Source organism: Vombatus ursinus, unplaced genomic scaffold (assembly GCF_900497805.2).
Source record: "Vombatus ursinus unplaced genomic scaffold, bare-nosed wombat genome assembly UNPS02000577.1, whole genome shotgun sequence".
Taxonomy (NCBI): Eukaryota; Metazoa; Chordata; class Mammalia; order Diprotodontia; family Vombatidae; genus Vombatus; species Vombatus ursinus.
The window spans coordinates 13,236,829-13,261,683 of record NW_020940355.1 but is presented as its reverse complement, the minus strand read 5'-3'; the positions used below and the strand labels follow the sequence as shown (position 1 = coordinate 13,261,683).

The window sequence follows — 24,855 nt, the reverse complement described above, 5'->3', positions numbered from 1 at the left end:
TGTGTATAAAGTACAATAGAGCAAAAATGTCATGTTCTGCAGGAGAATGCTTAGTTGAAAAGCAGTTGAAGACTTCTACATGACCATGTATTTGGCTATTAAGATGGTTGAAATAATTGGATTGGCCATTTTGAAATGCATCGATTTTAACAACCTGCTTCAGCTATTTATCTCAGAATATGACTGTATGATGAACTATGATGACTTTAAAATCTCAAAGAACTACAGGGTCACTGGTTGGGTTTCCTATGGGCAGCAAAATTTTGGGTTGTTTTTGTTTTGTTTTGTTTTGTTTGCCTAAAGAGTCAAACAGCCAAAGAAAGAAAAAGAATGAATGATAAATAGAAGATATCAATAGAAGTATCAAGGAGCCTTGATACATATGAATAAAAACAATACAATTTAGGAAATTATTAAGAGTGGTTTGGTCAAATAATTTTCAGAGGGATTTTAAGACTAGTTTTATACATACATACATACATATATATATATAGAGAGAGAGAGAGAGAGAGAGAGAGAGTCTAGTTATTTATAATCAATTATCTCTTTTTTTATAACTTTAATTTTTTGGATTTGTATGTAGCATTGAGAGCACCTCTCAATGAGATCTGGTTTTTAGGACAAGTTATCTGAAGGTAATTATCACTATTCCTATATGCACAACATTTTTCCCTCAGGAATGGGTAAAGAAATTAAGTAAACTGGCTCTCCCAACTGAAATGTTAATAGTTTTCAACTTTTTGGGGAGGTGGGGGAAGACAATTGGGGTAAATGACTTGCTCAGGGTCACACAGCTAGTAAGTGTCTGAGACTGGATTAAAAGTCAGGTCCTCCTGACCCCATAGCCAGTGCTCTGTCTACTACACTACCTAGCTGCCCCAGTTTCAGCCTTTTCACTATCCATTGCAAGTCAACTAAAACATAATACAGCAATGTTTGCTTTCTTTAATCACTAGAATAGAAGCAGATCCAAATTCATCCATTTAGGCCCCAGTAGACAAAGGAAGAATTTCTAGGAATACGCTGTAAATCTTCTTCTCAGCCTTCAGAAACATGATATTCCAGAAGGCAAAAGAGCTGAGACTGCAACCAAGAATCACTTACCTCGAAAAATTAAGCATAATGCATCAAGGGAAAATATGGTTATTCAATGAAATAGGAGGGTTTCAAGCTTTCATAAGAAGACTAGAACCAAACCAGTCATTTTCAGAAATATGAATGCAAACCAAATCCCCATTTCTTTTATCTTGGTATGACAAAGTAATCAGGATTTGTCCCTAGAAGAGTCAGACAACACTGTTGTGTCTCTAAGGAGGTTTCTCTCTCTTACTGAAAAGCTAGAAAATGTCAGCTCATTAGTATCTTAATGTTTCTGACCCTTGATATAGATATGGATAATGTTATGTTCCCATACATAACATTTTAATACCCTCTGAAATTTGTTTATAGATGGCAGTATGTGTCATGGTATGATATTAGGAGAGTATGATGCCAAATTTACTTAAGGAAATAAAATTCCAAATAATCATAATGAAGTTTCCTGGGGACATTTTTATATGACATTGTGTTTGTAAATATTTTTCATGGCCTTTTTTTATGATGGAGCCCTGAGTCACCTGATTCCCGTTTCTTTGTTAGTTGCTGTCAAAATGAAAAATTTTAGTTAAAAGAAAACATTACAGTACTAATGAAGAAATATGTTCACATCCTGACCCTTATGCCTTTTATTAGAGACAATTCATTGCTATTTTTACAGATCCTGGAATAGAAACTTCCAAAATACGTGCTATGTTGTTATTCTTTTCTTATTTTTTTTCTCTTTTTGGCAGAACTTGTAAGTGAAAGCATTATAAATTAAGCCAAGGGTCTACAGTTCATTTAGTGTGGCATATCATAGACATATCCAAAATGGTCACTTTAAATAATATTGAGAACAAGGCAAAATGCATAAACACTTTAAGTTTTTTTCATTCTGCTCTTTCCTGCCTTCTTCCTCATACGTCATAAGAGCTCGATGACTTTAGGGCCTCTCCTTTCTCTTAAGCAAAACTTGATCTCAGCAAGTGACCTGAAAGCGACTGTACAGATTGTCCTGGAATTGTATTCCTCTTCTCTTTGCTTCCTAGAATCCTTAACTTCTTTAAAAATTCCACTCAAGTGCCACCTTTCATACAAGAACTTTCCTGCTCCCCCTAACTGTTAGTGTTTCGTACCACTGGAATTACTTTGTCTATAATTTGTATTTCTGTATCCATGTTCTTTTTTTTTTTTTTTAGTTTTACATGATTTCATTTTATTCATTTTGGATGTAATCTCTTCCAGAGTGAACTCTACTTCAGCTTGTACGTGAAATGAAAGTGTAGAAAGGTCTACTTCATACTATTGGCACATTTGTGGGCATCTCTTCTCTTTTCACAAGCAGTCAACTGCAGAAAAGTCTATCTGAGGAGTCTTATTGGTGAAAAGTAACCTAAGACCAGGCAATGATCTCTACAACAATCCTTGAGGTACAACTGTAGCATGTTACTGTAATATGAGCTTAAAAAACACTAGACCAAGAGGAATTCTCTCAAATGGGTTTAAATGTGTTTTATTTTAGACAACCTACATGACACATTTTTAAAAACAATGCCTCCACTCCAAATAAATCAAGGTCAAAAATAAATGAACAAAACTCAAGATGACATCAATCCAAGTTTGTCCAAGTCCTGGTGTTGTGTACATGACAAAAAGCTGCAGCTAGTTAGGATGACAGGTGATTCAAAGTAATCAGCTGAATTTGTTAACATTTCTCCATTTCTAAACCATCCTTAAAGAAAATCATATATGGAGTCACTCCATTCTCACGGAAGTCCAAGAGATCCACCGTGCCATCTGGATTCATGTTTTCGCCTATGAAGACCTGATAGTTTTTAAAATTAGCAAGGATGTGTTTGATTTGTCCTGCAGCTCCCGTCATAAAAGGTTTTAATCTGTCTGGCTTGTGTTCTTCAAGTTTGCCTTTGATTGATTTCATGAAGTCTTTGATGTACTTTTTGTAGGATTCTTTTGTGAAACTAGTTTCTTGCAGACGATGGTTTACTACTATGTCAACTCCAGTGGTTACAATGGCATCTGTTCCTTCACCCTCAGAATCTTCAGCAGAGGCATTTCCAGTGATGAGTGAATCATCAATGGCCACCTCTGTCCTACTGATCATCTTCCCCTCCACCTCCAGGCACAGTCCATTCACAATCTCCCGGATCTTTTAATTGTCGGAAAACATCTCATCACGGCTGATGAGGTCCCGGTAGATGATTATGGCAGTGGAAGGAGGGAGGCGCTGTTGGGGCCGGGAGCCTGGTGTGAGCGTGACGCCGCTAGAGCGGCGCTTGGCAGGGGTTGGGGGGGAGCGGGCAGAAAAGCTCCATGTTCTTTTACCCCAGCAGAATGTAAGCCCTTCGAGGGCAGAAACATTTATTTCATTTTTGTCCTTGTATCCCTAGCACATAATGCAGTGCCCGTCATAAAGCATACATTTAATAAATTGAATTCGTTGAGGTTCTCCAACCATGCCAGTACAACAAGACTTTTCCTTTCTTTTATCGTGAGGTTTTTTTCCCCCGTACTACAAGATTCTGTGGCACTGTTTTTATTATTTTTGTCTGCTTCGTAGTAAATAAGCTTTATTTTTAAATTGTTTATTGATAGTCTTGATGCTTAACACATGAGTTGACTTGAATATCCTAACCAGAAACGAGCTAAATTTAGAGGTTCCCAGTGGAACACAGAGAAAGACAAAACCCAAACAAGACAGGAGCCATAAAAATATGCTATCATTAAGAACTCCTAATACTGAATTCTGTCTGATTGTAAAGAGAAGAGAAGCTTAAGAGCTTCACTTGAGACTCAGGTTGGTTACATGGCCAAATTCTAATATTTGGACTGGAAACAAATGAACCAGTCCAAACTTTTAAAAGTGTTCATCAAAACTGCCCTAAAAACACACACACATATGTGCATATATACATACACACACACACACACATATATACATGTGTGTATGGATACACATATATATGTATTTGCCTATGTGTATATGTATACACATATGTATGTGTGTGTGTATATATATGTATGTATATATATACACACACACACACACACACTTTCTTACTTCATCTTTCTTTCAGTGTTGGGGCTAATGAGGAATGCATATGCTGTTTGAGTAAATCCCTATTTGGAGGCTGGAAATAACTGGAGAAATCACATTCCCTTATTTGGGATCAAGATTACATCCATCTATCTTTGGCTTATCAACCATCTGTGCTGGTGAATCTTAGAGAGAGAAAAGAAAAGTCTGTCTACAGATCTGGGCCTCTACACTTCTTTCCACTCATGATTAGGGGGAAAAAAGACTTTATCTTCTCTACTCTGCAGAACTGGTGCGTCTTTCCCTTTGAAACTCCTGCTATTATGCAAGGAAGTACATTTAGACCCTATTTGCTAAAGAAAGAAAAACCTAAATCCTAAAGAGTGCTATGTCCTTGAAGAGCTCTCGTTACTCCATGGCTTTCTGGAGACCTACTCTTCTCTAGAAGAACTGTCTTTCCACTTGAAGGCTGCCCTCTCATCAGATGGTTCTGCCTAAAGAGCCCCAGGGAGCATGGTTAATGGTCAAGGAGGTAGATGTTTCTAGACAGGAGTTGTCATAAATTTCTAACGATATGTTTGCTGGAAGGAGAGACTAAGGACCAGAAAAAAAATTTAATGTGATTTCTATTAGTTTTGTTGGAGGTCCTAACAGTTATCATAGCTTAATGGATGATCCTCAGGTTGTAGACGTCTGGGCTGCAATTCCAGTCCTGTCATGGCCCTGCTTTATGGGTGTGTATGGCCACAACTGCCAGAGCTGAAAGCAAGTTAAGGTTTGAGAAGAAACCTGAAGCATTCCTGTAAAGGGAATGGAGAAAAATATCAAATTCAATCATCTCTTCAAGTGGAGGCTGAAGTGAGCTGAAGATTGCATATATGTAATTACAGTTTTGGGAGGCAGCTAGGTGGTGCAGTGGATAAAGTTCTGGGCCTGGAGTCAGAAATCTGAGTTCATGTCTGACCTCAGACACTCACTACCTATATGACCCTGGACAAGTCACTTAACCCCTGGTTGCTGTAAATCATTGGAGAAGGAAATGGTGAACCACTCCAGTATCTTTGCCAAGAAAATCTCATGAACAATATAGTCCATGAGGTCATGAAGAGTTGGACGTAACTAAACAATAAATTTACAATTTTGAGTGGCAACATGGTGCAGTGGCTAGAGGGCCAGTCCAATTCAGAAAGTCTTAGATTCAAGTCTTACTTGTTAAGGATTAGTTGCATGAAGATGTGGCAAACCTTTTAGAAAAAGGAATTAAAAAAAATTTTAAACTTTTTCAGATGGTACTTTAAGATATAACATGCTGGTTGCTTTGTCCACAATGCTTAAACAGAGGTCATCTAATCTGTTTATATGCCCATTTCAGTTCATTAGTCTTTTGATAGGTTTTGCTTTTGTTTGTTTTTTGTTTTTTGGTGAGGCAATTGGGGTTAAGTGACTTGCCAAGTGTCACACAGCTAGTGAGTGTTATGTGTCTGGGGCTGGATTTGAACTCAGGTCCTCCTGACTCCAAAGCCAAAGCTTTACCCACTGTACCACCTAGCTGCCCCTTGATAGGTTTAAAATAGGAGTTCAACTAATTTGCAAACAGTTTCAGAAACTCTATAACGTCATACTCCAGTGCCTTCATTCATCTGCTTCCTCAAGTCTTTTTGTTTGTTGTTGTTATTATTAGTCCTTCATTTTCTTTCTTTCTTTCTTTCTTTCTTTCTTTCTTTTTTGGCTAGGCAATGGGGTTAAGTAACTTGCCCAGAGTCACACAGCTAGTAAGTGTTATGTGTCCGAGGCTGGATTTGAACTCAGGTCCTCCTGAATCCAGGGCTGGTCCTCTATCCACTGCACCACCTAGCTGCCCCAGTCCTTCATTTTCAAAGAGGACATCAGCAGGGTGATGTCTTGACTTGTAACTGAATTGGATTTAAGTGAGGCAGAGCTGTGCAGAGTCATCAGCCTCACTCTCTCCTCCAGAGTCATCAGAGTCCAGTGGCAAGACATAGGTCAGGATGACTGGCAATGGCCCAGGATGCAATGGCAGACCTTGGCCTTTTTAAGCTAAGGTCTTTACCACATCTCAGTTTGTCTGAGGCAACACCCATCCAGTAATTAAAGGCTAAGTAAGAATTGAAGCAAAAGATGGCTTAGTTTGCCTTCATAAAAGAATCCTTCTGGGAGGGGAAGATCCTCAGTGTTTCTGGCCAGAACAGAAACAATTGCTATTTACATTCACTCTGAGTTCCACAAGCAATATGCATTTATACACTATAACTTTAAAATCCATAATCAACTTTAAACTTTCTGATAAGCCAAGCTACTAAAAACTCAATTTCTTCTTTTAAATAAACTTGGGGAAATTGCTTCTGAACTCTAGTGCAGACCCTTAGGACCACCAAGATAAAGCTCTGTTCAGTAGGGGCAATTGGGTAGCACAGAGGATAGAGCACTAGGCTTGGAATCAGGAAGACTCACCTTCATGAGTTCAAATCTGGCCTCAGATACTAGCTGTGTGATCCTGGGCAAGTCCTTTAACCCTATTTGCCTCAGTTTCCTCATCTATAAAATAAGCTGGAGAAGGAAATGGCAAACCACTCCAGTATCTTTGCCAAGAAAACCCCGAATGGGGTCATGAAGAGTCAGACACAATTAAACAACAAAAGACCCCATACAATTTTTAACTCATCCCAGGTTATTTCCATATACTTTTGCTCCTTTCCCATTTTTGGACACTTTTTCCTGCACAGACTTGAGCAGGGATAGGTCACATTTTGGTGATAAAGTTATTTCATGGGTCTTTTGTTATTATTATTTCTTTTTTCTTAATATGCAATAATTTTTCTTCTTTGAGGTTTTCTTCCATGAGCGTTCATGGTCACTGATGATCCATATTATCATTGGGGAGTTGTTCATTTATGGCCACTGAAGGGGACTTGTTCATAAAGCAGAAAAGAATCTTCTTCTGCACTTTTGTCAGCGATTCTATATGTTCCAAAACTCAGCTATGCAGACACATTGGACTCAAACCCTGGCTTTGCTAAAAAAAAAAAAAAAATCCAGGTGATGTGAGTCAGCATTCCTATCCCAGATACAGAACTCCAGGGAGAAGGGAGGGATTGTTGAGTCCAATTAGATGTCCTGTTGTTATCTCAAAGTCAGCTTATCCCAAAGAAAACTGGTTATCTAGAGGCCTGAAGCCTTTAGTTTTCCTGTTTCTGTCAAGAGCACCACTGTCTTCCCAGACTGTCATGTCTTGAGAAATCCTAGCCACAGTGATCACTTCACTTCCAGCACACTCTCTGGCCTGCTCCACCTCCATTGTAACTGCCTTGTCTCTGGCTAGATACCATCCTCCCATTCCCCGCTTCCTTTTTTCAGCACCCCTTTATGTTTTCTCTTCTCTTATTAGAATTAATTTATTAGAATTTAAGCTCCTTGAGAGCAAGGGCATCTTGTCTTCTTGTTTTTGAATCAATAACATTTTAGCCCAGGGCCTGGGACCTAAGTGCTTAATAAATTATTTGTCCATTTATCTGTCTCTTTTCTATCACTCCATCTACCCATCCTCCCTCTCTCTTTTCCTCCCTCTCTCCATTCTTTTCTTCTTTCTTTTTTTGTTCCTTTGTTCCTTCCTTCCTCCCTCCCTTCCCCACCCCCTCTTTCTCCCTCATGTATTCTTTCTCTCTTTCTCCTCTGCCCCCTTGCTTTCTTTTTCCCTTCTCCTCCTCCTCCTCCTTCTACTTCTTCTTCTTCTTCTTCTTCTTCTTCTTCCTCTTCTTCTTTCTCTCTCTCTCACACAGACACACACACACACACAGACACACACACACACAGACACACACACACACATACATCAAGGACAATCATTTTGTTCACCCAAGATGCCTCTTGCACAGTGACAAATGGTCCCAGATTTGATTGAGCCAACTGGCTTTATTTAGTCATGTAGACACATAGATTGCAAATCAAAGATTTGGAACTATAAGGTACTTTAGAGATCATTCAGTCTTAACCCCTGAGTCTTAGAGAGGGTAAGTGACTAGGTCATGGTCACACTGCTACTGTCAGAGCAGAGGTCTGGTTAATCCCATGTCAGCACTTTCTCTCCTAAACCATGTTGCCTCTCTGGTTGCAGTGCTTATACAATGGACATTCCAAATCGTTACTCTGTTGTTCTTTACTCTACCATAAAGTGCTTCTCCATGCAGAATGAAATGTTTAAAACTGTCAAACTGGAAGGCGTAATCCTTTGCTGCTCTCCTGTAGTTTTTGCCATATTCTAACTTAGTAGGAAGCTTCAGAGCATCTGATGCATGAAAACACAATACTTCACAGGAACACAAATAAGACTTTGGACATCCATCCCTACAGCCCTTCTCTGAGGGAATTTCTGATTCAATCATTCCAACACATAACAGCATGTGAAGCTTCAAATTATAATCCATAGAATATGTGAATTGATTTAAGCATCACTCTCTCCCACCCCCCCACACACAATGTTCACATATGGGGTCCTTTCTTGTCTTCTTTTATATTTATCACCCACATCTGGCAGCAGGATGCCTTCTCTATAGCATTAAATCAATTTTTATACTTATTATAATTGCTTGTGTCACTGTTATATGTTCTTCACTTGACTAAAACACAGAAACAATGAGGATGTGACTCAGATTTCAAACATTCATGGTAATGACATGCTAGGGAAGAAATTAGAGCTTGGCCTGGGGAGTACAAATTCGTAGTTCAATTTTAAGTTTCTGATCATTAGTAAACTCATCTAACTATTGTTCATACCTATTATAAACCATTATATACACATGTATGTATACAATATGTGTTGTTTTTATTCAGTTGTGCCTTAGTCTTTGTGACCCCTTTGGGGTTTTCTTGGCAAAGACACTGGAGTGGTTTGCCATTTCTTTCTCCAGCTCATTTTACAGGTGAGGAACTAAGGTAAATAGGGTTAAGTGACTTACCCAGGGACACACAGCTAGTAAGTATGTGAGGTTAAATTTGAACTCAGGAAGATGAGTCTTCCTGACTCCAGGCCCAGTGCTCTATCTACTCTGTGTGTGTGTGTGTGTGTGTGTGTGTGTGTATGTATATATAATGCATATATTATGTATATAAATTATTTTTTTAAATCTGAATTAATCTTGAGGTGAGATATTTCCACTTAAATCCTACTCAGATATCTAGCACATAAAATGTATCAGTGTCTGACACAAAATAGAAACTAAATAAATGTTTGTTAAATGAATGAATGAATGAGTAAATCATAGCATGGAAGAGGCCCTGAATTCTCAAAGGCCAGTGACCCTGACAGGTCCTACTAAGCTTTCAAGTATAGATTCAGCAATACGAAGAACCGATGTAGTTCATTCTGGAAAAGCTAATCACCAGAACGTTGTTCACCAAATAGCCTCTCAAAATTAGAGAATATCTACAATGGTATGGAAGGACTGTTTTTAGCACTCTTGAAGGGAGTAATGATATAAGAGATCTTTTAAGAAAACAGAGAAAAGATAGAGAAGACAGAAGGAAATTGCTTTCAACTGCCATACAGGATAACAATTTCTGTGGTTATCCTTAAAATCTTAATTTCCTAGGATAGTTCAGAAGAGAAAAGCTCCTCTCTACAATGAGCCACCATTTGATCTCTCACCAAATGGCAGATGATGTTTCAGAGGACATTGCACTATGTGCATGAAATTTGTGCAGGCTGAATAACTTTTCCAAGTGCAGAATTTTCCTTGGATCTCCAGCAGGGGACACTCACACACAGATTAGACAGATGGAGGTGGTGAGTTTCATTTCCCTTGTATTAAGTGTCAGTTTCATCACCTCAAAATCTTTGTCCATCTTATCCCAGCTTGCATAGACTACCCACTGTGTACCTGTCATTTGCCCACTGCAGACTAAGTTTATCTCAAATACTCCTTTATCATTGTCTTAGCTATAGCAGAAAAGTGCTTCTGAAATCTTTCCCAGTGACACCCATTTCAGACCTGGGGTTTCATGTTCCACCACCAATAATGTGTGTTGCCATTCTAACTGACAGACTCTCCTAACATTTTAGACAGATGAAGAGCAAAATGCACTTCACAGCCCACTTTAATCTCCTGCCTACAGACAGTCACATGGAGAAACACTAAATATTGTTTCTCCTTTCCCTTTAGCCACCTTTATTCTCATAGAAAATGTTTCATCTTATTGACAGAAAGTTTGACCTCTTCTTCATCCTCCCTATTCCTAAGGCTAAGTCAGAGTTTGTCTTCTCATGTCCATCTTGTTGCTGAGATATCTTCAAATATGGGAGAATCCAGAAGTTAACTGCTGAATTTTATGAACTCTTGTTTGAATTTCAAAGACTTAATACCTTAAAAAACAAGAATGCAGATCACAGTCTTGAAATTTATATGTGTGTGGATAGATAGATATAGATATAGATATATGAAGTGTTCGAGATTTTACACACACACACACACACACACACACACACACACACACACACACACACATAAAATCTCCAACACTTCTGTTTGATCTAAAATAGATGAGACTGAAAACAAATGAGCAATAACACTTAACACCATTTTTTAGGTAGCTAAAAATCATTGGGGGCTGACTAGAGCTTTCTTTCTAAATAGATCCTAGATTGTTATAGAATGAAGGAATCTTAATAATCATTCATTTCACTCCACCCTTTATATTATAGACAAGGAAACAGAGACTCAAAGGAGTCAGGTGATTTGCCCAAGGTCACGCAGCAAATTAGTGCCAGAACTGGGACTAGAACCCAGATTTTCTAATGGCAGTTCTGTTTCCATGGTACTGCACTGTGCTTTATTTACAATTCAGATCACCAGAAGAAAGGATAGATCTTCCAGGAAACAGGTACATGACCTGCTCTCTTTTTGATCCAACTGAGGTGGGATTCTTTGAACATCACAGTACTCGGATTTTCTGATTTTTCAGAGTGCTTGCATTTATTTTCCTAAAGGGGTGGACCCTCTTTTGTTTATAGGGTGGATAGGCCAAATCAAATGTGAGGCTGGCTTCAGATGCTATCTCTGTTTTCTACATGGCAGTGTCTTTACATGCCAATTCCAGGAGGCTGTTGCTAAGATTCCATTCTTTTTAATATAATAAGCAAATAATAAATAATCCTCTATCAGATGGCATCTTGACAACTACTCCTTGGGATTTTAAGCCTATTCTTTTGTGCAGGAGTTCCCAAGACTAGTCAATAGGATCTCAATTTCTGAAGGAACAGGAAATTAGTTAGATCTTTATTCCACATGAGAATTAGCAGTGAGAAAAGAAGTATGAAACAAAGCAACTTATACAGCCAAAAAACCATTTCTGCTTAAGATAATCCAAAGCCAGCTTTAATAAAAGTAATTGTTTGTACTGGATGGTGAATTCAATCCATATATATTTATTGAGGGCATACTATGTAAATTGGACTTTGCTAGGTCCTAGAGGAGGTACAAAACAAATATGGCCTCCAAGAACTTTCACTCTAGGAGATGACTCAAGATATGCATACGTGAATCAGACATGTAATGGATAATAAACAAAATGGAGTTTAGAGAAAGTAGCAATTAGTGGGAATAAAGCTATAGGAGCATGTTAACTCATAAGGAGTGCTTTAAGATGTAGAAAGTGAGTTCCTTAGAACAATCCTGTGAGTATAAAATTCATTATTCCTATTTTACAAATAGAGAGACTTACACCAGGTCACACAACTAGTAAGTAAAAAATACAAGGCAGGATTTTACATCAGGTGTCCTAAAGAGTTGCTGTATCTTGAGGCCAAAATAAAGTAGACTTGTTTTAGCTCTTCAGGAGTATAGCCACACATATAGACATACACACCAACTATCTATCTATCTATCTATCTATCTATCTATCTAACTATCTATCTATCTATCCATCTATATACATGTATACATAAAAAGCATCTGCCAGTAAATGACATTTTGTCTTGCCTTCCTTTGATTTGAATCCTGAGATTCATTAGACTTGAAGAAAGAGGAGAGGGAAAGGTATTCATATCCAAAGTGGGGATAGCATGAAAGTTTTGAAGGTGGAGAGTGTGAAAGAGTGAAGTGGTAGTCTGCATATCTGGGCCCTGTAACCACTTACCATTGCTACATTTTAAGAGTGAGGCCACACAATCTATTGGACCTTAGTCAAATCCAGGAGTAGGTGTTGAATGAAGCAATGTGAGTGTAGAACAGCAGAATGGAGGAATTTTACTACAGTAAGATGGGTAGCCAGCCATGAGATTTGATTGGGTAATCCACATGTCCAGACCTTAGTTAAAGAGAGAAAACTATAGAAAGAAAGATCAGGACTCTCCTGCAAAGGGACAGATTTTCTAAAGACATTGCAAGATTTATGAAGGTGAACATATGCATTTGGAGAAGACACAAAAAATATGCCAGTGGAAGAACACCCCCTATTCAAAATCATATTCCTTCTCAACAGAGCTACCATTGGAGAGGAACTATCTGAGTCCTGGATAGGACATGCCATTGAAATATTTACAGCAGTGAGACAGCCAAGATGGTGGAGTAAAGGCAGGGACTTACCTGAGCTATCCTCCAAACCCTTCCAAATACCTTTAAATAATGACTCTAAACAAGTTCTAGAACTGCAGAAGCAACAATAAACATGGAGTGAAACAATTCTCCAGTGCAAGACAACTTAGGTCTGCAGGAAAGGTGTGTTGCACCAGGGTGAGAGAGGAGCATAATCCAGTGCAGACCGGGACCCAACAAAGCAGTAGGCCTCAGTTCAACTGAATCAGTGGCAACAGTGGCAGTTTCCAGACCTCTCAGCCCATAGACAGCAAGGATATTGGACAACAGGTCAGAAGATTTATAGGGGTCCCTTTGCTGGTACCAGGGGTAGGACTCTGTTGCATTGCCTATACTTGGATCAGGGAGCAGCCCTGGGTCTTAGTCCCAGTGTAAGGAGCAGCACTGGCACAGCAGAGCTTGCAGCTGCAAGGGAACAGGGACCCTGGCCATAGTTCAAGAGGTGAAAAGAGTGCTTGTGGTTGCTCACAAACCAATGCACAGTAAAGGAGAGTAGTAAACACACCTCTCCCTAGATCATACCACCTTGGAAGAGACAAAAATTTACAGGTCCTTAGAATTTCAGTCCTCTGAAAATAGCTGCACAACAAATTTGAAGCTTGGGACAGTGCCCCCTCTATTTGGGAAGCAGAACCTCACTTTAGCATAGAGTTAAGTCAAGAAATAGGCCAGAAAATGAGCAAACAACAGAAAAATTTCTGACCATAGAAAGTTACTATGGTGACAAGGAAAATCAAAACACACACTCAGAAGAAGACAACAAAGTCAAAGCTCCTACATCAAAAGCCTCCAAGAAAAATATTAGTTGGTCTCAGGTCATGGAAGAGCTCAAAAAGGATTTTAAAAATCACCCATGAGGGTTAGAGGGAAAATTGGGAAGAGAAATGAGAGTGGTGCAAGAAAATCATGAAAAAAGAGTCAATAGCTTGGTAAAAGAGGCACAAGAAAAAAATACTGAAGAAAATAACATCTTAAAAAACAGAATAAGCCAAATGGTAAAAGAGACACAAAAATCCAATGAAGACAAGAATGCTTTGAAAAGCAGAATTGGCTAAATAGAAAAAAAAGATACACAAAAATTCACTGAAGAGAAGAACTTAAAAGTAAAATTGGCCAAGTGGAAAAGGAGATACAAAAGCTCACTGAAGAAAATGATTCCTTAAAAGTTAGAATTGAGCAAGTGGAAGCTATTGACTTTATGAGACATCAAGAAACAATTAAACAAAATTTAAAAATGAAAAAATAGAAGAAAATGTGAAATATCTCACTGGAAAAACAACTGACCTGGAAAATAGACAGAGGAGAGATAATTTAAGAATTATTGGACTACCTGAAAGTCAAGATCAAAAGAAAAGCCTAGACATCATCTTTCAAGACATTATCAAGGAAAATTACCTTGATATTGCAGAAACAGAGGGTGAAATAGAAATCAAAAGAATCCACAGATCACCTCCTGAAAGAGATCCCAAAATGAAAACTCCCAGGAATATCAAAGCCAAATTCCAGACTTTCCAGATCAAGGAGAAAGTACTGCAAGCAGCAAAAGAGAAACAATTCAAATATCACAGAGCCACAGTCAAAATAACACAGGATTTAATGACTTCTTCATTAAAGGATTGGAGGGCTTGGAATATGATATTCTGGAGGTTAAAAGAGCTAGAATTACAACCAAGAATCACCTACCCAGCAAAACTATAATCCTTCAGGGGAAAAAATGGATATTCAACAAAATAGAGGACTTTCAAGCATTCTTGATGAAAAGACCAGATCTGAATAGAAAATTTGCTTTCAAATACAATATGCAAAAGAAGCATAAAGCAGTAAGCAAAAAAACAAAACAAAATCATAAGGGATTTGATAAGGTTAAATAGTTCATGTTCATGTACAAGAAAATATATGTATAATTCCTAAAAACTTTCTCATTATTAGGGCAGTTACAGGGAGTATACATAGGTAGAAAGCAGAGGTGTGAGTTGAATGTGATGGTATGGTTCTCTAAAAATAAAATTAAAGGATGAGAAAGAAGAATGCACTGGGAGAAGGGGAAAGAGAGAGGTAGAGTGGGATAAATTATCTGACACAAAAGAGACCTGAAAAAACCATAATCCTAGGGGGTGGAGACAAGATGGCAGAATGAAAGTAGTAACTTCCTTGAGCACTCCCCCAAACCCCTCCAAATACCTGTAAAAAAAATGGCTCTAAACAAATTCTAAAGCAGCAGAACCCACAAAAAGACAGAGTGAAACAAATTTCCAGTCCAAGACAACCTGGGTGGTTGATTGGAAAGGTATATTGTGCCAGGCAGGGAGAGGAGTGCAGTTCGTCATGGGTGCATAGGCCACAGTGAACCTGAAGCAGGCCTCAGAGGGCTGATTCGTGGGTAACTGTGGCAGTTTCCAGACTTCTCAATCCATGAATGACAAATACAACTTGGAAGGTCAGTGGAAAAAGTCTGTGCCTGCAGTGAGAGGAAAGGTAGGTTTTAGCCACAAGTCCCAAGCACGAGCAGCGGCTGCCTCCTCAGCTTCTGGCCCACAGACTGAGGGGGAATCGAGTGACTGATCAGAGGGGGATTGTAGGGATCTCTTTGCCAGTGCTGAGGCAGGAATCTCTTCTTTGCCCATGCTTGGATCTGGGTCACAGTTCTGAGGGGCAGTCCTAGGGCAAGGAGGAGCACTGGCATGGTGGAGCTTGTGGTGGCCCCTTATCATAACACCTTGGAAGAACTGAAAATTTTCAGGTCCATAGAAGTATCTCTGAAAACAGCTGTACAAAACCCTGAAGCTTGGGACAGTACATTCTCCATATTGGAAGCAGACTCTTACCTTAACAAAGAGTTTAAAACTCAAGTAATTGGCTGGGACCATGAGCAAACCTCGAAAAAAGAGTCATTTATCTTACTTTGGTGACAAAGAAGATCAAAACATACCACCAGAAGAAGACAACAAAGTTAAAGCTCCTACATCCAAAGCCTCCAAGAAAAATATGAATCAGTCCCAGGCCTTGGAAGAGCTCAAAAGGGATTTTGAGAAGCAAGTAAGAGAAGTAGAGGAAAAACTGGGAAGAGAAATGAGAGTGATGCAAGAAAATCATGAAAAACAAGTCAACAGCTTGCTAAAGGAGACCTAAAAAAATACTGAAGAAAATAACACCTTAAAAAATAGCCTAACCCAAATGGCAAAAGAGGTCCAAAAAGCCAACGAGGAGAAGAATGCAAAATTGGCCAAATGGAAAAGGAAGTCCAAAAGCTTACTGAAGAAAATACTTCCTTAAAAATTAGGATAGAGCAATTGGAAGCTAGTGACTTTATGAGAAATCAAGACACTGTAAAACAAATCCAAAAGAATGAAAAATTAGAAAACAGTGTGAAATATCTCATTGGAAAAACAACTGACCTGGAAAATAGATCCAGGAGAGAGAATCTAAAACTTATTAGACTGTCTAAAAGGCATGATCAAAAAAAAGAGCCTAGACATCATCTTTCAAGAAATTATCAAGGAAAACTGTCCTGATATTTTAAAACCAGAGGGCAAAATAGAAATTGAAAGAATCCACTGATCTCCTCCTGAAAGAGATCCCCAAAGGAAAACTCCTAGGAATATTGTAGCCAAATTCCAGAGTTCTCAGGTTAAGGAGAAGATAATTACAAGCAGCCAGAAAGAAACAATTCAAGTATTGTGGAAACACAATCAGGATAACACAAGATTTAGCAGCTTCTACATTAAGGGATGGCAGGTCATGGAATATAATATTCCAGAGGGCAAACGAGATAGGATTACAACCAAGAATCACCTACCCAGCAAAACTGAGTATAATCCCTCAAGGGAAAAATGGTCATTCAGTGAAATAGAGGACTTTCAAGCATTCTTGATGAAAAGACCAGAGCTGAATAGAAAATTTGATTTTCAAATACAAGATTCAAGTGGAACATGAAGAGGTAAACAGGAAAGAGAAATCATAAGAGACTTATTAGGGTTGAGCTGCTTACATTCCTGCATGGAAAGATGATACTTGTAACTCATGAGACCTTTCTCAGTATTAGGGTAGTTGGAGGGAAAAAATTATATGTATGTAGGTAGATAGATAGATAGAGGGCACAGAGTGAGTTGAAGATGAAGGGGTCATATCTGGAGAATAAAATTAAGGAGTGAGAGAGGAATATACTAGGAGAAGGAGAAAGGGAGAGATAGAACAGGGTAAGTTATCTCACAAAAAAACAGAAAATAAAAGGCTCTTACAGTGGAGGGGAAATGGGGGAAGGTGAGAGGGAATGAGTAAATCTTATTCTCATAGGATTTGACTTAAGGAGGGAATAACATACACACTCAATTGTGTATGGAAATCTGTCTTACCCTACAGGAAAACAGGGGACAAGAGAGTAGGGGAATGATAGAGAGGAGGACAGTGTGGGAAAGGGAGTAATCAGAAGCAAATACTTCTGAGGATGGATGAGAACAAAAGAAAGAATAGAATAAATGGAGGGGAAGCAGGATAGGATTAAGGGAGAGTTAGTTTTTCACAGCATGCCTACTATGGAAGTGTTTTGCATAACTGCACATGTATAACCTATATTGAGTTGCTTGCTTTTTCAATGAGGGTGGATGGGGAGGGAGGAAGGGAGAAAATTTGGAACCCAAAGTTTTAAGAACGCATGATTAAAAAAAATATTTTCACATGCAACTGGGAAATAAGAAATGCAGGAAATGGGGTACAGAAATCTATCCTGCCCTACAGGAAAATAGAAGGGGAAGGGGATAAGAAAAGTGGGGGGAGCGAGAGAAGGGAAGGCAGACTATAGGAAGGGGTATTCAGAATGCATGCCATCTTGGGGTGGGGGGAGGGGTGAGATGGGGTGAAAATTTGGAATCCAAAATCTTGTGCAAGTAAATGTTGAAAATTAAAAATAAACTTATTAATAAAAAACAAACAAACAAACAAAAAGAGACCTGAAAGAGATTTTACAGTGGAGGGAAAAATAGGGGAAGCAGAAAGGGGAGCACATGAACCTTACTCTCAACAGAATTGGCTCAAAGAGAGAATAATATACACACTCAGTTGGGTGTAGAGATCTATCTTACCATACAGGAAAGTAGGAAGGGACAGGGATAAGAGAAGGGGAAAAGGTGATAGAAGGGAAGGCAGTTTGGGGAAGTAAAAGTCAGAAGCAACAGAAGCAAAACACTTTTGAGAATGGACAGGGTAAAAGGAGAAAGACAGAGGGAGAGAGAGAACAGAGAGACAGAGAGAGAGAGAGAGAGAGAGAGAGACAGAGAGAGAGAGTAGGATAAACAGGGAAAATAGGATAGAAGGAAAAACATAATTGATAACCATTACTGTGAAAAAAAATTTACAGTGAGTTTCTCCGATAAAGACTTCATTTCTCAAACATATAGTCGGCTGAGTCAAATTTATAAAAATAAGAGCTATTCCTCAATTTATAAATGGTCAAAGGATATGAACAGACAGTTTTCAGACAAAGTAATCAGTTATTATAGTCATATAAAAAAATCTCTAAATCACTATTGATGAGAGACATGCAAATTAAACCAACTATGAGCTACTACCCCACACCTGTCAGATTGACTAATATGACAAAAAAAGGAAAATGACAAATGTTGGAGGGTATGTGAGAAAATTAAAACACTGATGTACTATTGGTGAACTTGTATACTAATTCAACCATTCTGGAGAGCTATTTGGAACTATACCCTAAGGGTTATAAAACCATGCATACCCTTTGACCAAGCAATACCACTACTGGGTCTGTATCCCAAAGAGATAAAAATCAAAAAGGAAAAGGACCTGTATGTACAAAAATATTTATATCAGCTCTTTTAGTGGAGGCAAAGAATTGGAAATTGAGGGGATGTCTATCAATTAGGGAATGGCTGAACAAGTTGTTGTATATGATTGCGATGGAATACTATTATGTTATAAGAAAAGATGAGCAGGATGCTCTCAGAAAAACATGGAAAAACTTACATGAACTGATGCAAAATGAAATGAACAGGACCAGGAGAACATTGTACACAGTAACAACAATATTGTATGATCTACTCTGAATAACTTAGCTCTTCTCAGCAATACAATGACACGCCAATTCTGTAGGATTTATGATGAAAGGTGCTATCCATCTCCAGAGAAAGGACTGGTAGAGCCTGAATGTAGATCAAAGATACTTTTTCTTAACTTCATTTTCCTTGGGATTTTTGTGTGTTTTCTTTCACATTATGACTTACATGGAAATGTGTTTCGCATGACTATACATGTATATCAAATTACTTGCCTTCTCGAGGAAGAGTGGAGGAGAGGGAGACAGAGAATGTGGAACTCAAAATTTGAAAAAACAGTTACAATTGTTTTTACATGTAATTGAGAAAAATAAAATATTAAATAAGATTTCAAATATTTTCCATGAAATATTACAGCAGTGACAGATAAATAAAGAGAAGAAATGGACAAAACTAAAGGAAAATCTTAAGGGACAAGCATTCAATCATAAATAGTCTGAAATCAGAGAGCCCTTATGCCATTGTTAGAATGACATGCTAAATTATATATGTTAATTTTGAAGGCTAGAGTAGTCATTTGGAAGTGTAGAGACTTCATAGAGAGCTCATGTTCAGTATCCTGGAATACTCTACCAGGAAGATGAGTAGTCCTCTGAATTCATGCTACATGTGGATAGACTGCTTCTGAGACTGGCAGTCAAAGGAGCAATGAAACCAAGAATAGACACTGTTAGATTGTCATCCCAAGTAAGTACTGGGCTGCTAGATGATAACAGCGTTTTACTGGTCTAAAAAAGGCTGAAATAGTAGAGTAGATTTAATAAGGCAATAGAAGCAATAAAATTGTATGAAGGAGGAGGAGGAGGAAGAACAACGAGGAGGAGGAGAAGAGGGAGAAGGAGGAGGAGAGAAGAAGAAGAAGAAGAAGATGATGATAATGATGATGATGATGATGATGATGATGGGAGTGAGGTTCATGGGTCAATTGTTTCCCCTACTCCTTCCTCTTTTTATAGACTTTTGCTTGGGCATCCCAATTATATGAGGTAATTTTTCCTAACCTTCCTTTCTCTCCCTCTACCTTGAACATTCCATTTCCCCTTGCTTTCCATTCTTTTTTTAAGTCTTTAAGCCATAACAGAACCATTCCTAGGCCTTCTGTCTTAATTAGATGTCATCTATGGCCCCTAATGATGATAGAGTTCAGAAAGTACACATGTATCATTTCACCATATCTCAATTAAGTGACTTATTCTTGTTTAGTTCCTTATCATTGTTTGTTCATATCTACCTTTTTATATTTCTCTTAACCCCTGTGTTTGAACTTCAAAGTTTCTTGTATTTTCTTGTATTTTCACTAGGAATGCATGGAAGGCCTCTATTTCATTGAAGATCCATTTTCCCCTGTAGGATTATATTCAGTTTTTCTGGGCCAGTTATTCTTGGTTATATGCCTTTGCCTTCTGGAATATCATATTTCAGGCTTTCTGCTCTTTTACAAGTTATGGCTGCAAAATCATGTGTGATTCTGACTTTATATCCTTGGTATTTGAACTTTATAATAACTAGAATTGTGCAATAATATAATTGGTCAGGATTAGCACTTATTATGCACCTACTATGTGTCAGATACTATGTGAAGCACTAGAAATACAAAGAAGAGCAAAATGCAATCCCTGCTCCCACAGAGCTCCCCATCTGATGGAGGAGACAACATGCAAACAACTACATAGAGATAAGATATAGACAAGATAAATTTGGGGTGCTCTTGGAGGAAAACATTAAGCCTTTCCCAGGAAAGCTGGAAAAGGCTTCTTGCAGGAGGGAATTTAGCTAAGAAAGCCAGGAAAATCAAGAGGCAGACAAAAGAAGAGAGGGCACTCCAGGAATGAGGAACAGCCAATGAAAATGGTTGGAGTGAGAAAGTATCATGTATGAGTGTATGAGAAATGTCAAGGTGGCTAGTACCACTGGATCTCAGAGTACAGTGAGGGGAGTAGGGTGTAGAAAGGCTGGAGAGATAAGAAGGGGCCCAATTATAAAGGGCTTTGAAAGCTAACCAGAGGACTAAAAGGGATGCTTCTGGGCAATAGTGACTTCTAGGGCACCAGTGAAAGCAGCTAGGTGAAGCTGTGCCTAGAGTGCCGAATCCTGCCCCAGACATTTCCTGTTTGTGTATCCTTAGGAAATTCTTTAACTTGTCTTGGCCTGTATTTCCTCATCTGTGAAATGGGGATCATGATTGCATCTACCCCCCAGGGTTATGTGAGGATCAAATGAGATATTACATATAAATTTCTGCAAACCTTAAGGTGCTGTTTAAATGATAACCATTATTACTAGAGGTGTTAAGATAGAGGCTGGATCACCATCTGTCAGAGATGAAGAAGGATTCCTGCATTGATGAGGAATTCTGACAAGATGACCTGAAGTCCCTAACCAAATCTGAGACTATGAAAAGCTTAAATGGGCCTAGAAAAGAATAAATCAACAATTCCTGCTTCACAGACATGCACACATCCCAGATCTTCTAAGACAAAAATAGCTTAAGCAAATCCATCTGCCCATCACTAATTTAAATGGCAAAAAAAGAATGCTACCACTGTGGTGAAACAATCACACTTGCTTTGTTCATTGTTTATGAGTCTGGTGTGCCGAAGGAGAATAAGTTTCCTGGCTTGATCATGCCTAAATTTCTCCCACTACTCCTTCCTGCTACCACCCACTTCCCTTCAGCAATATCACAAAGGCTAAAAAAATTAAAACATCTGGAACAACAGACACCTCTTTATCCTGAAATTAGCAAGGACTGAAAAGCCACGTTCCTAGAGAAAATTAGCCCAGGCTTGAAGAAAATCAGCCTACATGGTAGAATTTTAACTATTAACATTGGGATCCATGCTTTAGTCCTGTGAGACAATGATACATTCACCATCATCAATTAATTTTTTTTTGTGCTGATGATCAGGGCTGGTCTTATGACTAGAGTACACAAGATGCCAACATGTGGGTAATTTCATAAGTTATTAGGCAGGTATTGTCACTATCAGGCATGCAACCAAGCTAATGTGATCTTGGGCTGTGAAGAGTTCTGTAAGCAGGGGTGTGCTAGAGCCAGATTGTTTGGCTAGCTTGTTAAATTTTTCAGTGTGAGCACTTATACCTCTGAAATTGGCTGCAACTCGGGGCTTTATTTATTTTCCAATTTATTATCTAGACTTAAGAAAGTGATGAAAAAGATATGATTAACGCAGATTAAATTTGGGTTTTTTGAGAGCTGGTTGTTAAATATTTACTAGCATATTGCTCGTTGTAAGTATTTGGAACAAAGACAGGGGTTGGTGAGGTGGCTTCTTAGTTCTTTTGTACTCTTCTGACCAAACCACATCTGCAGAAAAGTGTTTAGTTCAAGGTATTCTCAGGGAAGACATCAGTAGGCTGGATAGTGTTCAAAGGAGAAACACAAAAGGATGCTGAAGGGCATTCAGATCATACCAGAGGAGGACTGGTGGCAGGAACTGGGGAGGTTTAAACTGGACTTACTGGAGGGATAAGGGAAACATGATCACTATTGTCACATGAAGGAGGAATAGTCTTCTGTTTGATTCTAACAGGGTAGAACTAGAGATAAGGGGTACAAGTTGTAGAGAGGCAGATTTCAACTAGATATACAGAAAAATTACCTATTAGAGTTCTCCAGAAGTGGAATGGACTATCTCAGGATATAGTAGTTTCCCCTATCACTTGATTTCTTCCAAGATAGGCTGGATGAATAAATGTTGGGAATGAGAAGGCTATATCATGTATTCTTTCTCAGATTTAGATTAGATTAGATGGCCTCTTATGACTCTTAGAATTGTGAGGTTCTGGGATTCTGTGAGGCAGAGCAGTTGAATTGTGGGGGCAGGAAGGGAGCAGCTGCTGTTGGTATCCCTGAGAAGTACACCAACCTCTCTTCCTTATTGGGCCTGCTTGTAGTCAGAGTACATAAAAGCACAGGGATGGGGATCAGATTTTTGCCTACTTCACAGTTTCACCTCAAGTTGGCCCTGCTGCTGCTAACATTAAAACTCAGATCAAAAGTATCAAGGGTGGACTTAAAACCTTGAACCTCTGAATGATTATCAACACCATATAATAAGATTTGAGAAAACCCCAAATGTCAGCTTAATTGACAGAGTATGTAAAGTACATTCCAATTCAATTTATTAATTATTTTAACTTACTCTAAAAAGCTCTATGAATCTATAAATACAGAAAGCTGTACTTACTTGAATCAAATGAAGAAAGGTTCAGTAGATAGCATCACAAATACCAAATTGAGCCTTTTTTTTTTTTAAACGTACTTGCAGCTATGACAACCACTGCTTCCAGGGGGAAAAAAGGTGACATTCTTCTATTCCTTATGAGGGGTGTTATTTTTTTCCCCTTTATTAAGAACAAGTAGTCTCTTGAGTTTCATGCTCATGTAAAAATCATTCCTCAGAAAGAAGCAATTCTACCTTTTACAATAAGAGTTCAAAAAAAGTTCTTGAATAATGCATTAGAGGGAGTGAGATTCAGGAATCAACACCCTCAATGGATGCCTTGGAATTCACCTCCTCTCTCTTTCTCAGCCCACTGTCTGGTGGAGGTGTTAATTAACAGTAAGATGGCCATATGGAAGATATAGCAGGAAAAAAGAAGAAAAGAAACAAGGGACCAAGATAATCCTCTCTAAAACAATTGAGGATTAGCTTTATTTTTAAGGCTACACTCTCTTCTTCCCTTTGCTCTCTAAGACCTAGAGGAGAGAATCCAGGATTTTTTGGTCACATTTCTGAACGTGCCCTGCAATTTACAAAGCAGTTTTCTCACAACAATCCTTTGAGGCAATTAAGTCAAGTGTTATTTGCTCTATTTTGCAAATAAGAAAATATAAATGACAAGACATTGGGAAATTTCTGAACAAAGTGTGACGTATGAATGTAATGAAATATTAGTATGTAGTGACAATTGAGGAATATGAAAAATTCAGAGAAACATGAGAAGTTTTGTATAAATTGATACAGAGTAAAGTTTGGTTCTAAGTGGAACTAAAAGAAAAATAGACACACTGATTACTAAAAAAAAACCCCACTAAAATAAAACTAAAAACAGTGGTATTTTAATGAAAATGACCAATCTTAACTCTACAAAAAGATAAGGCAATGTATCTCTCTTTTTCTCCTGAAGAGGTAGGGGACTGTGGACAGAACGTTGCATATATTTTACATGTGGCCGTTTTCCTTTCTTACAAAGAAAGGTTCACTCAGAGGATAGGTGGTGATACATTCGGAAATGAATGTGATGTAAAAATACAAGCTATCAACAAAAGATTATTTTTAAATAAAAAAGAGGTATAGACTCAAGGAAATGAAATGACTTGCTCACTTGTCACATATTTAGACCCAAGCTCCAAAGTTGAAGTAGGTTCAGTGAGCTTTTCATTACACGCCTTGCCTCTCTTTGAGTAAGTTATCAGCTTATCATTGAAGAAGAAAAAGATGCTAAGGAAATCGATCTATGGAAAGTAAGGGCCTCTCCACTTAGGACGCAAGGCAGAAAATCTATGAAGAGCACTGGATCACAGCTTCTCTCAGGATTAATGAAATAAGAGCAGTGTGGTATGATGGACAAATCTCTTGTCTTGGAGTCAGAGAACCCAGATCTGAGTCTTACCTTGTATATAGTTAGCATTTAATGAGTTCAAGCTGAATTTGAATTTGGAAATGGTTCAGATACTTACTATTTGTCAACTTCCCCTCTCTATCTCCCTCCTCATCTGTAAAATGGAGATGACAACAATTGTACTCACAGGGTTGTTATGAAAAAATCACTTCTAACCCTTGAAGCATGATAGAAATGTGAGTTATCATTATTATCACTAAAGAATGCTAGGAAATAGGGAGATGTACCAGCCAAGGCAACATACACCATTTGAAAATGGGATGGATCTTTTAGAAACCTCACCTCTGCTCAATCTTTGATTATACCCATCTCTACTTCTTTATTGATGGGGTAGAAATGTATTGTGTCAGAAAACAGAAGCATGAGGAGGAGGAAGAGGAGGGCATGACTAAACTTT

The 24,855-nt window shown here is 38.4% G+C and overlaps 1 pseudogene; it reads right to left on the bottom strand.

The window, feature by feature from the left end:
• Window positions 1-2,757: 2,757 nt before the first annotated feature.
• LOC114046784 overlaps window positions 2,758-24,855 on the bottom strand; it is a 42,641-nt pseudogene continuing 20,543 nt past the window's right edge.